Here is a 12,134-nt window from a genome sequence, read left to right as displayed (position 1 = left end):
AACCAAGAGTTTTGGAAGAATTCCTCTTCTCCGGGCATCATTATGCCAGTGGCACCATCCAGGAAAGAATAAGGTTTCATATACTTCTGACCAAAACTCTCTTTTAATGAACCAAAGTTGATTCCATGGGTACAATGCTTGAGAAGTCAGCAAAATAACAAATATTGATGAAGATGATAATGACCACAGTAAGGATAGAGACTAGACTTGTAATTTATTGGGATACAGAAATCTCAGGTGAGAAAATCTCCCACTACTAATGAGCATCACATCTGCAACTTTTCACCATGGAGTTATCTACAGTGATAAGAAGTTAAGTGATTTGCCAAAGGACGCATTGTCAGAATGTGTCAAAGGTGAGACTTGAATTCAGATCTTTCAGGTTAGCTTTCCATCTACTATATCATACTGTATCTTATAATGATGATATATTGATGACATGCAATAGCAAGCACTCCAACATACACTGGGAGGGCTGCTATCACAGGTTCTTGGATCTGCATTCCTAAAAGGAAAGCAACTTTCAAGGGATTAACAATAACTTTTTAATCAAGCACATGTATATTTTCTTTAATTAAGTACATATATCATTCAGTTAGTTCAGGGACTCAGCACCCTGTCAAAGAAAATACAGAGAAATCAAAAGATCAACAGACATTACTTCATCTGCATGAATTCAACAGACAATTGGACCCCAACTGTCTGACCATACTTACTAGAGAAGAAAGCACGACATCTGGGTTCTCAAAGCCGGGGGCTCCTTAGTGGCTTTCCAGAGTCCTCATCTAGCCAAACAAACACTTCCAGTCAGTAAACCTCAAAGTAATCAACAGAAATAGCTTCCTCTGCCTGACCATAATTCAACAGACAGGTATGGCTGTCTGACCACAGTTTCCAGAGAGAGAAGCATGACATCTGCATTTTCGAAGCCAAGGGGCACCTTAGCAGCTTCCCAGAGTCCTCATCTGGCACTCAAACTTTCTTACCAAAAACTAAGCCCCAAAGTAAAACCTCAACTCAGAGTATTTATACTTTTTGTAGAGCCAGTGGGCATCACAACACTTTAACCCAGTGCATCAATTCACACAAGTCTTTCCAGGTTTCTCTGAAGTCCCCCTGTTCATCATTTCTTATGGCACAATAGTATTTTATTACATTCATATTCCACAACTTGTTCAGCCATTCCACAATTGTTAGGCATCCCTTCATTTTCCAGTTCTTGGTCATCACAAAAAGAGGGTCTATAAATTGTTTTGCACCTATGAGTTCTTTTCCCATTTTTATGATCTCTTTGGGATACAGATCTTGAAGTGGTATTGCTGTATCAAAGGGCATACACATTTTCATAACCCTTTGGATATAATTCCAAATTGTTCCCCAGAATGGATGGGTCAACTCACAGTTCCAGCAGAAATGAATTAGTGTTCCAACTTTCCCATATCTCCAATATTTATAATTTTCATGTTTTGTCATGTTAGTCAATCTGATAGGTGTGAGGTGGTAATTCAGAGTTGTTTTGATTTGCACTTCTTTAATGAACAATGATTTAGAGCATTTTTTTCAATATGATTATAGATCACTTTAATTTCCTCCTCTGAAAATTGTCTATAAACTGCCTATTCATATCCTTTTTCCATTCATCAATTGGGGAATGACTTGTATTCTTGTAATTTGACTCAGTTCTCTATACATTTTAGAAACAAAGAGCTTATCAGAGACTCTAGTTGTCAAACTTCTTTCCCAGTTTTCTGCTTCCCTCCCCATCTTGGCTGCATGGGCTTTGCTTGTGCAAAAACTTCAGTTTAATGTAATGAAAATGATCCATTTTGAATTTCACACTATTCTCTATCTCTTGTTAGATCATAAATTCCTCCATAAATCTGGCATATAAACTATTCCTTTCTCCCCTAATTTGTTCACAGTATCAGCCTTTATATCTAAAACATGTACCCATTTGAACTTTACTTTGGTATTTGGTGCCAGATGTTGGTCTATACCCAGTTTCTGTCATGCTATTTTCCTAGGAGTTTTTTTTTCAAATAGTGAGTTCTTTTCCCAGAAACTGGGGTCCATGGATTTATGAAATAATAGATTTCTATAGTTATTGACTACTATGTCTTGTTTACCTAACCTACTCCACTTACCTACCCCTCTATTTCTTAGTACCAAGTAGTTTTGATGATTGTTGCTTTATAATACAATTTAAGCTCTGGTAGAGCTAGGTCACCTTCCCTAGTATTTCTTTTCATTAATTTCCTTGATATTCTGGATCTTTTGTTCTTCCAGATGAATTTTGATGTTATTTTAGCTCTATAATACAATTTTTGGTAATTTGATTGGTATGGCCAATATTTATTTCTTCTGTGACTACAGACAAATCAATTAACTATTTGGAATTTCAGTTTCCTAATCTATCTAATTGGAGATAACAATATCTCTGGTTCCTGTCTCAGAGTTGTCTTAAACATTATATAGGATACTGTATGTGAAACACCTTGTAAACCTTAATGTATTCTTCATAAATTGCAGTTGATTTGAAATATGATAAATATCTTTCTTATGATAATATGGTTCATTGAAGCATACATATATCACTTCATGTACAATTACATTCCCTGAAATACAGTGACCACAGATAATGGAAGCCAGATACAGGAATGTGTCAGTCATTCTCATTATAAGAGGTAGCTTAGTTCATAAGCTCTCCTAGTCCTGTGTATCAAGGTCAATCCAGGAATCCCTTCCACATTACCCAAGAAAGATGGCCATCTAAATTCCCCTTAAATACTTTTAGTAAACTCACTTAAAAATAAAAGGTTGATTGATGATTCTTAAACACATTCTCCTTCCCCCAAACAAAATTCTCTTTTTGGACTTTTCCTATTTTCTTTCTATATTATCTCAGCTGTTGAATTTATTAGCTTCCATAGGTTCAATTATCATCTCTATAGAGATGTTCAGTTGTAGTCTCTTGTGTAACATCATCATCTAAGTAAGCCAAGCTCAGAAACACTGTGTTAGTTTTGATTTTCCCCTTCTTATTCACCAAATGTATTCATTCTGTGGAGAATCTTATGGTTTCTATCTTCATAACATCTTTTCTATGGGCCTTTTCTCTGCTCTTGGAGTATGTACATTAATTCATATCCTCATTTTCTGATTCTAATGGATTCTGATTGCTCACTCTGCTTCAAGGCTCTCCACTCCAAACCATACTCCACTTGGGCCCAAGATAGTTTCTTGAAGTGTAAATCTCACTATGACATCCTTTTGCTCAACAGATTCTCATGATCCTCTGTTACTTCCAGGATCAAATATGATATCTTTTTTTGGAATTCAAGGTTCATCAGAACCTAAACTTTTCTCTCCTCTTCACTTTATTTCCCTTAAAACATTCCGTGATCTAGCCAAACTTGTTAATCTTTGTGGCATTCCAACTCCCATCTCAGTGCCTTTTCAATGGCTGCCCACTATGCCTGGAATGCTTTCTCTTCTCATCTCCATCCCTTAGAATTCCTGACTTCCTTCAGTATGCAGCTCAGATGCAACCTTTTTCCAGGGACTTTTCCCTCTGCTCTCAAATGGTAAAGCCTTTCCCTCAAACATTTTTATTTAATGTATACATACCTATCTAAAGAAATATCCTTCAGTAGAATGTATTGTTTCAGTTCATATTAATTTTCCCATTTCCCCCACTAAATTCTCCAACCAACTAAAATTCTATTAGAATATAATGCTTTACTCTGTATAATTCTTCCCATGTTTCTCTGAATTTCCCATTTCAGTAATTTCACTTCTTCAGGAAGCACGCTATTCAATTTTTAGACAGCTCTTAAAATTCGAAAGCACTTTCTTAAAATATCTCTCCTTAAGTTTCTGTTGATTCTGTCTCTACTTATAGCTGCATAGAAGAAATGCCCTCTCTTTTCCATAGAAAAGCCTCCAAATATTTAAAGAGAGTTTCTATATCTCTCCTTATTCTTTTCTACAGAATGAATGTCTCAAATTCCTATGCTGATTCTTCATATGATATGGTTTCTAGGTTTGAATTCATAAACTCTTGATCACTTTCCTCTGCATGAACTCAAGTTTGTCGGTTTAACTCTTTGAAAAAGTGCCACTCAGTATGAGACATGGCAGGACCCTTCAAAGTCCCATCAGTTCATTCAACTCCCCATACAATACAATATATGCTCAAGGATACTTTGGTGAAAAAGGCACTTTTCTAGATGGGATAAGAAGGGAAAAGAGAAGATAGAACAGTCAAGTTGAGCACTTAGAAACTCTGAGTGTAGACTAGGGGAATGTGTCTGATCATATTTGTGGATGTTGCCTTATACTACTACACAAATTTTTTTTTCAGGTGTAGTTGACCATTCCTGCACATGTCAATTTGAATTATTTATTTTAATAATAAAAAGCGAATATATTTTGAATTTCCCTTATGGGAAAAGCAGCATGACAAAACGAATTCAGGCTTATATTCAGGAAGACCTAATATATGCTAGCTATATAATCATAGATATGCCATTAAACCTCGCACTATCCCCAGGCAACTCATTAAGACTGTAAATTCCAGATCAGCTGCGATGGTTTCATAACAGTAAAATTACTGTTCCAGATCTACTTACCCCTTGCATCCCTTTGAAAAAATCTGCCTTTCCTCTACTCGGTATCTAATTAATGAATCAACTCTTTGCAGAATAAAATAAAGCTATTTCGTATATTTTGGAGTTCTGCTTGTAAAATCAATCTGTTAAGCCCTCATTATGTGCCTGGCATTGTGTTGAGGACACAAAGAAAAAGTGGTAACAACTCTTGTCCTCAAGGATATTTCTGTTGTTAAAAAATCACATCAAATCAAAACTGGAATTTAACAAATTAATATGACTTTTCTGGTACTTAAGATGTTTTGCACCAAACAGTTCCCTTTCCCTTTCTTCTTCTTCCCTTCCCCAACCAAAAAAAAACAACAACAAAAAAAGCAAAACAAACAAAAAAAAAACCCAGCAATGACAAAAAAAAGAAACTTACATTCACTTTTCCCATAATGGGTTTTAGGAAATTTTGAAGAGTTAAGCTGCATTTTTTTCCATTTAAAACTTAGCTGATGAATTTAGTGCTATTAAAGTGAGAGTGTGAGTGCAGTGATTTGATTTAGGCTTCAGTTAGGCTGCTAGACAAAACATTTTAGTCCATTTCTCTGCCGAAAGACATTTCTCAAATGATACCTGAACATTTCAAACTTGCAGAGCTATTCCTCATGCAAATGTTCTTGCATCTTATAGCAGTTTAATGACTTAGACAAATAATGGCTGTGATCTGAACTCTTACTTCCAGAGGCCTGTGTTCAAATTCTGAGTCAAATGAGGATCTGTTCAGAGACTGCAACATTTAGCCTTTGAATCATCCATTCCCCTTTTCCATGACACAAACCTTCTGAAACTCTCCACTCCAAGCCTTTAATTTTTAAAAAATCCCAAATGTGCTGCAGAGCACACCCACCTATTAAAAACACAAACCAAGAAGCCACAGACATGCTGTTGTGCAAATAAGCTAATGTGTGATGTCTGACATGGCCTAGTCTCTTGGTGTAACTGAGACAATATTCCCAGGAAACTGACCTAAAGCAGTCCCTGTTGAAAAAAAAAAAAAGCACATTACTTTAAATGTTGGTTTTTGTTACATCAGCTGGTATTAGCTAGAGATAAAACACTTTCCCAGACAGATTTAAAAATATATCCAGAGAAAGTGCTAAAAATACCATTAATATCTGTTGCTTCTGTTATGTAAAAATTTCCAAGACGGCAATTCCTAAAGAAAAACCAGGAAAAAACTGCCACTTCTCTTGATTGTGTTAAATAGGAACAATTTATTGGGGAACTAAATATTTTTAGAATAGCATGTCTAGGTGAGAGAATTAATAGTAAAGTATATGGCACAAGAGATAATGTACTCTGTGCAGGAGCTGTCAACTTTTCAAACAATGGGGTCAGTGGATGACCTTTACCTTGCATATTACTATGCATATTCTACCTTATAGTAGGATACAATTATTGCAAGGAGTGGTAAAAGAGTTAGTAACCAAGTTAACTATCTTAAGAAGAGGTGGTGGAACTCATTTGTCAGTGGCAAGAACAAGACTGTGATAGTACTGCCTCATAGTCACATGGCAAAGAGAAACTCATTTCATCTCATACATAATTTATAAGACAGGCCATTCATTAGGAATTCACTCCTCTCCTTTTCACTTCAAAATCCCTTGATGCCAATCATTACTCTCTCCTTTAATCTAAATACTAATAATGAGGTATCCCTTTTGGATAAAACCAATCTTTCTTTATAAGTCCTTGACATCATTCATTTTTTTCTAGCAGATTTCCCCTTTGCTCTCTAATCCTCGGTCAATCTCTTCCTACTTACTGATTGCTTCTCATATACCTATAAAGATGCCTCAGTCTCCCTCATCCTTAAAAAAAGAAATAAACTCTTCATTCCCTCAAGCTGTCATTCCTATTTTTCTCTTCTTTTTCTCAGTCAAACTTTGGTAGGTAAGAGATATACCTCACATACAGTTTTCCCCACTGACTTCTCTCTCTTTTCATTTCTTTGTAATCTGGCATCATCAGTCTTGACTTCTTGGCAGAATGTGACACTATTCACCAAATGACTAGTATCTCTTTCTGAATACTCATGTTTCTCTAGTTCTCCCTCAGGCATTACTCCCTCTTGATTCTCTTCCCTACATGCCTGAAATATTCATTCTCAAGTTTCTTTGCTAAGTTTTTATCCATATCAAATCCCCTAATTGTATATATGTATGTATGTATACCTATACATACATGCATACAAATGTGAGTATATAGCACTAGAATTCTTTGTCTTTACTCCAAAACCTATCCAACTTCTAAACTAACACATTTCTGTCATCAGCACCACCATCTTCCAGTCTCCCAAGTTGACACCCAGTACTATCACTGACTCTTTCCTCTCTCCCTTACTGCACACACCTTTTGCCAAATCTTCTTTTTATCACCAGATTATCTCTTACATAATCTTTTTTTGGCTCATCTTATTTCAGGTCACTATTATCTATCACTTAAACTATTGAAGTTACCCTCTAGTTGTTCTCACTATCTCAAATTTCTGATCAGTTCTATCCATCTTCCAAAATGCTACCATTAGATTCTCCTTAAGAACAGGTCTGACAATGTCACTTTCCTGCCAAATAAATTTCAGTGGCTCCTTATGGATTCTAAGATTCTTTTAAAGATTTGCATGACATTATCCCAGCAGAGCCAACAGAGAGGCAGAAAGTTATATCTAAGTAAATCAGTGCTATATCCTAGCTGAATATCCTTCCCATGTTATGGCTAAATAAATATTCTTTTGTCAGTTATTTGATAGTTAATGAATTTCTCAGTTCACTATAGTTTCTGAACTGAAACACTGTACTACCATAAATTCCAACTTCACAGAACAAATCTGGATTTAGTCAAAAGGTTGCACTTGAGGACCTAGAGGGTCACATGTGGTCTTGAGGCTACAGATTCCTCACTCCTGACCTAGAACTTATTCAAGGAACAACCACTCAGAAGTGGTCATTACTTCCCTTCTCTAACTTGAGAGAAATGCAGAAAGGAAAAAAAAAAGTCAGGTTTTGTTAATTTGTTTTTTAAGAGATGATCAGATCTGTTGGGATTATGCTATATCCTGTTGAGTGAAGAACTAGCTTGAGAGTCTTTATTGTGTACTTTGTTCTGTTTGGACACTGCAGCATCTTGCTAAGTGACCAACTGACTCAGGTGGTGTGTGGTACACAGAAGCAGTCTGATGAGATTTGCAGTTATTTGGCTTAAAGGAAAATGATAGTTAACTCAATAATGTGGAAGTTTTCCAATATCCTTGTGAGAGTGATTGTAAATTGAAAGAACTTGCAAATATTTCATCTGTTCGAGGAGAGAAGATGATTTATCTAGCTGGAGAAAGGTGAAGATCAGTCAACAAGTAGTTAGCAGAGAAGTGGCTTCCTATCATACAGATGTTCATGAATGAAACAGTGGTATCAAAACTCACAATCTACAATTGTGTTTCTCTTTAAATGTTCCCTACTAGTTTCTCCAAATGTATGCCCATTCTCTCACATTAAAACAAGCATGTGCAAATAAGATATATGTGGGAAAATTTATGATATTTAATAAAGAGAAAAGAATTAAGGAGAATAAGGAAAGGTTCATCATAGATGATGAAATTTTTGACTGTGATTTGAAGAAAGCCAGGGAATCTTGGAGGAGATGAAGATGAAAGAAAGAATTTCAGCCATGAGAAGCAGTTAGTGAAAATGCCAGGACTATAGAGATGGCTTGCCTATTTTTTAGAAACGGCAAAGAAGCCAGTGTCATTATATAGCAGAGGTAATTCAAGGCGAATGAGATGTCAAAAGACTTGAAATGTAGGAGGAGGTCAGTTAATGAAAGATTTTTTCCACCAGTTTGAGGATTTTATATTTAGCACAGTGCTTGGTACATTGTAGGTACTTAATACATGTATATTTATTGATTGAGGTGATGAGGAGCCACTGGAATTTATTGAGTAAAGGATTACATAGTCAAACTTTAGGAAGGCCTGTGCTTTTTACAGCAAATGGTGCATGAACGGGACTGGCCAGAGTCTTGTGACAGGAAGAGCAGTCAGCAGGTTATTGAAATGGTCTAGGTGTGAAGTGAGGAAGGCCTGTATCAGAGTGGTGTCTGTGTGTGTGTGTGTGTGTCTGTGTGTGTGTGTGTGTGTGCGTGTGTGTGTGTGTGTATGTGTGAGATATGATTAAGCTAAATTGACAAGACCTAGAAGCAGATTATACATAAGGGTTGAGAAAAACTAAAGAGTTGAGGATGACACCAGGATAAAAGCTAGTAGAATATTAATTAAGTGGTAGATATTGATTCAATGAACCTCAAATAAGGAGACAGTACTGAGTGGTCCAGAGGGCAACCCTGGCAGTGGTCATGGGGACCAACGAGTATTCTGATTCCAGATCCTCAACTAGTGAGTCAGGTGCAATGAATGAAAATGTGAAAAAGTGATAGAGAACATCGTCAGTCAGACTATGTCATTAGGAGGTAAAAAGTTCTCAATGTCAGTTAGAAGAAGCTAAAAAGGAAATTATTTAAGAGGAATGTAGGTTGTTTTACCTATGGAGCAGGCATCCCAGAGAGCATTGTAGGAGTGAGTAGCTTTTAAGTGGGGGATGTAGCAGGACTTGGGTTGAAAAGAATGGGAATAAGGGATCAGGCAGAGAAGGACAACAAATGAATTTGAATGATGATATTCAAGGCTTCAAAATCACAGAGATAGGGACATCACTAGATGGGATTGCAATAATCCCTTGGGAATAAGTTAAAATAGGTTATCGTTTTCCTTATCATTTAGACTCACGGTACAATCCGCTCAAAGGATTAGCCAGCACAGACCAGGGGACAAATTGGAGCAGCTGATGGATTAGCATTAGTCTCTTTGTGTGGAAGGCTTCCATGTTAAGGCAGGCCAAGAGATCTATGGAAGAAGTATGATACATTCCTATCTGTATGAGGCAGATGGTAACAGGCCAGTCTAGGAAATAAGCACAGGAAGCAAGATGGAATGGCGTCTCTCCCCTTCTCCCAAAGGCTTGGAAAAAGTTGGGTGAGGAGACCAGTTGTGGAACAGTAGTTCTCTCCTTATTCCAAAGGCAGGAGACAAGAGCATAATAGAATACTATTTGTCTCCTTCCCCCTTGAGACCAAGGATTGTTTCATTTTTGCCCTTGTATCCCCAGTGCCTAGCACAGTGACTTGCACATATTAGGTGCTTAATAAATTCATGTTGGCTAATTGATAGACCTTGGATTATTGACCCTTGAACCAGTATAAATATTTCTCAGAGAGAAATGAACAGTGAAGAGAGAATGTACTTTTAAAGATGTCTTTGCACACCTTCCCAGTACCTGAAGAATCATGGCCATCCTCCAAAGTCATTAGGAAACTTTGGTCCCTACTGTTTCAAGAGGTGGCAGGCCCCTAGATATGTGTATCTTTTGTCATAGGCCTCAGACATTCCATGAATTTTATACTTATATCATAAAATCTGTAAAGACAAATGTATTTCTGGAAACCACTAAGAAACGTATTCACCTTCACATAGCTCACTCTAAATTAGTTAGACATTGGAGTCAGATACTTGGAAATGGCCTGAATCAAATCTTTCATATTTGGAAATATGATAACCTTGCTCACTGAACTAGAGTTATGAAAGCCAAGGACAAAGAATGGCAAGAAAAAATTAATTTCTCCAAACCCACATTTATAGTCCGACAAAAGAATGAAACCATTTATCTAATCCCATGGCACAAAGTGGTAAAGCCTCCTAAAGAAGGGGTCAATGAACTTGCTACCTTTCAGATGAAGTCAGGAGGACCAGCTTCATGGAGTGAAGACTTTGAAAAAAACATGAATACATACATCCAAAGAGGTTATGTGAAATTGGTTGTAGTTTTCCAAACAGAATATGAAACCTTTAATGGATTTCATGTTCTTTGGTAGACTAAGAAACAAGAATGACATGCATCTGGAAGACACAGAGCCCATGAAGATTCTCAAGTGATTCACAGCTATTTTGGAGAGTTTTGGTCAATCCAGTATCATTTTCACCACTAAAGTAGTTTTCTGCAGAAATATGAAGATGTGTATTATATTCACAACATGCCAGCAGTTTAAAATTCCTTAAATTCACCTAACTTCTTATTTTTATTTGACTATATTAATGAGATAATTATCTATGTTAATTCAATTTGCTGCATATGTGCAGAAAAAGAGTAGATTTTTGTAAGGAAAGGCAGAGGGAGAGATGAAAGTCAATAGCTTATGGCTGAAAAGTGGATTTTAAAACTCTTGAAGAATGAGGTGGTACATTTTCGGGTGATGACAACATCAAGGATATGATCACCTTTGTGGAGTTGGAGTAGAGAAGCAGATCTTGGGAAATGAAAAAGTTGAGGAAGTTTAATGGTTAGGGAGTTTGAGGAAGAGTCATTATGTATGATGAAGTCTCCTAGTATGAGGGCAGGAGTTGGGGAGGAAAAGGGAAAAATGAGTCATGCACTTTACTCACTTAGGAAGAAAGGAAAGGTGATCTGGGCATTTGAAGGTGGTAGCCAAAGACTATGAGCAAGTGTGAGTATATTTATCATTACCTAGAAGGTACCACTTTCCCCAATGGAAATTGGTAATCAGGCTGTAGACAAGTGAAATATGAGAGGGGAAGAACATGATCAGATGCTCAGATGGGAAGCCCTACATCACTATTCCTCTTTCCACCTGTGGAGGAACAGAGTTGGAGATTAGGTGAGGAAAGAGTGTACCAGGAGATAAAGATAGAACCTTCACAGAACGAGAATGAAGTCATGTTCCACACCAACTTTCCTTTTTCCCTTCCTCAGGGGATAGATTGAGCAGGAGACAGAAGGACGAGAGTCCAAAGGGAGAATGTACCTTTTTGCACGGGAGGTTCTTCACATCCCAGGTGGGGGATTCCACTGCCAGGAGGGGGTCAAACTTGCAATGTGCTGGCAAAAATGGAATTTTTTGCTTTAGGACAGGAGAATGTCCTTTGGGATAGATGGAAGCCGCTGGGCTACCTAGTCTTAGGGGATATGCTGTTTCTACCAGAAATGGAAGATGAAGCACATGGTCATAGGAACTCTTGGACCATAGTTTTACATGTTCCATTTCATGTCTCTTTCCTCAAAAACTGCAACTTGTGATAAGGAAAGATAGTGCTCCTAAAATAAGGAGTACATTTATTAATTGCATTTCTATCAGGTACGATAGTTAATATTTCCTTTATTTTCTTATGTATGTCAAGGGGTCAATAGTATGAACAGCTAATAAATCAGAATAGAGGAAAAAGATTATCTCAAAGAACCTGATTATCTGGAAACTGTAAGAGAAGCTAACAAGGACTTCCAGGAGGAGCCACTGTGGAAAACAATATAAGTGTAGGAAATCAACTATTTGAAACTAAGTCAAGTTTCAGGAGAAATCATACATAGTAACATCTGTTGAGAATAACAAAGGAAATACATACCTATTCACACTGTA

The 12,134-nt window shown here is 36.9% G+C and overlaps 1 pseudogene; it reads left to right on the top strand.

The window, feature by feature from the left end:
- Positions 1–10,061: 10,061 nt before the first annotated feature.
- Positions 10,062–10,691, top strand: LOC140523039 (protein NipSnap homolog 3A pseudogene; annotated as a pseudogene).
- Positions 10,692–12,134: the final 1,443 nt, after the last annotated feature.

This window comes from Notamacropus eugenii, chromosome 2 (assembly GCF_028372415.1).
Source record: "Notamacropus eugenii isolate mMacEug1 chromosome 2, mMacEug1.pri_v2, whole genome shotgun sequence".
NCBI classification, from domain to species: domain Eukaryota; kingdom Metazoa; phylum Chordata; class Mammalia; order Diprotodontia; family Macropodidae; genus Notamacropus; species Notamacropus eugenii.
This window is presented reverse-complemented; position numbering and strand designations above follow the sequence as displayed.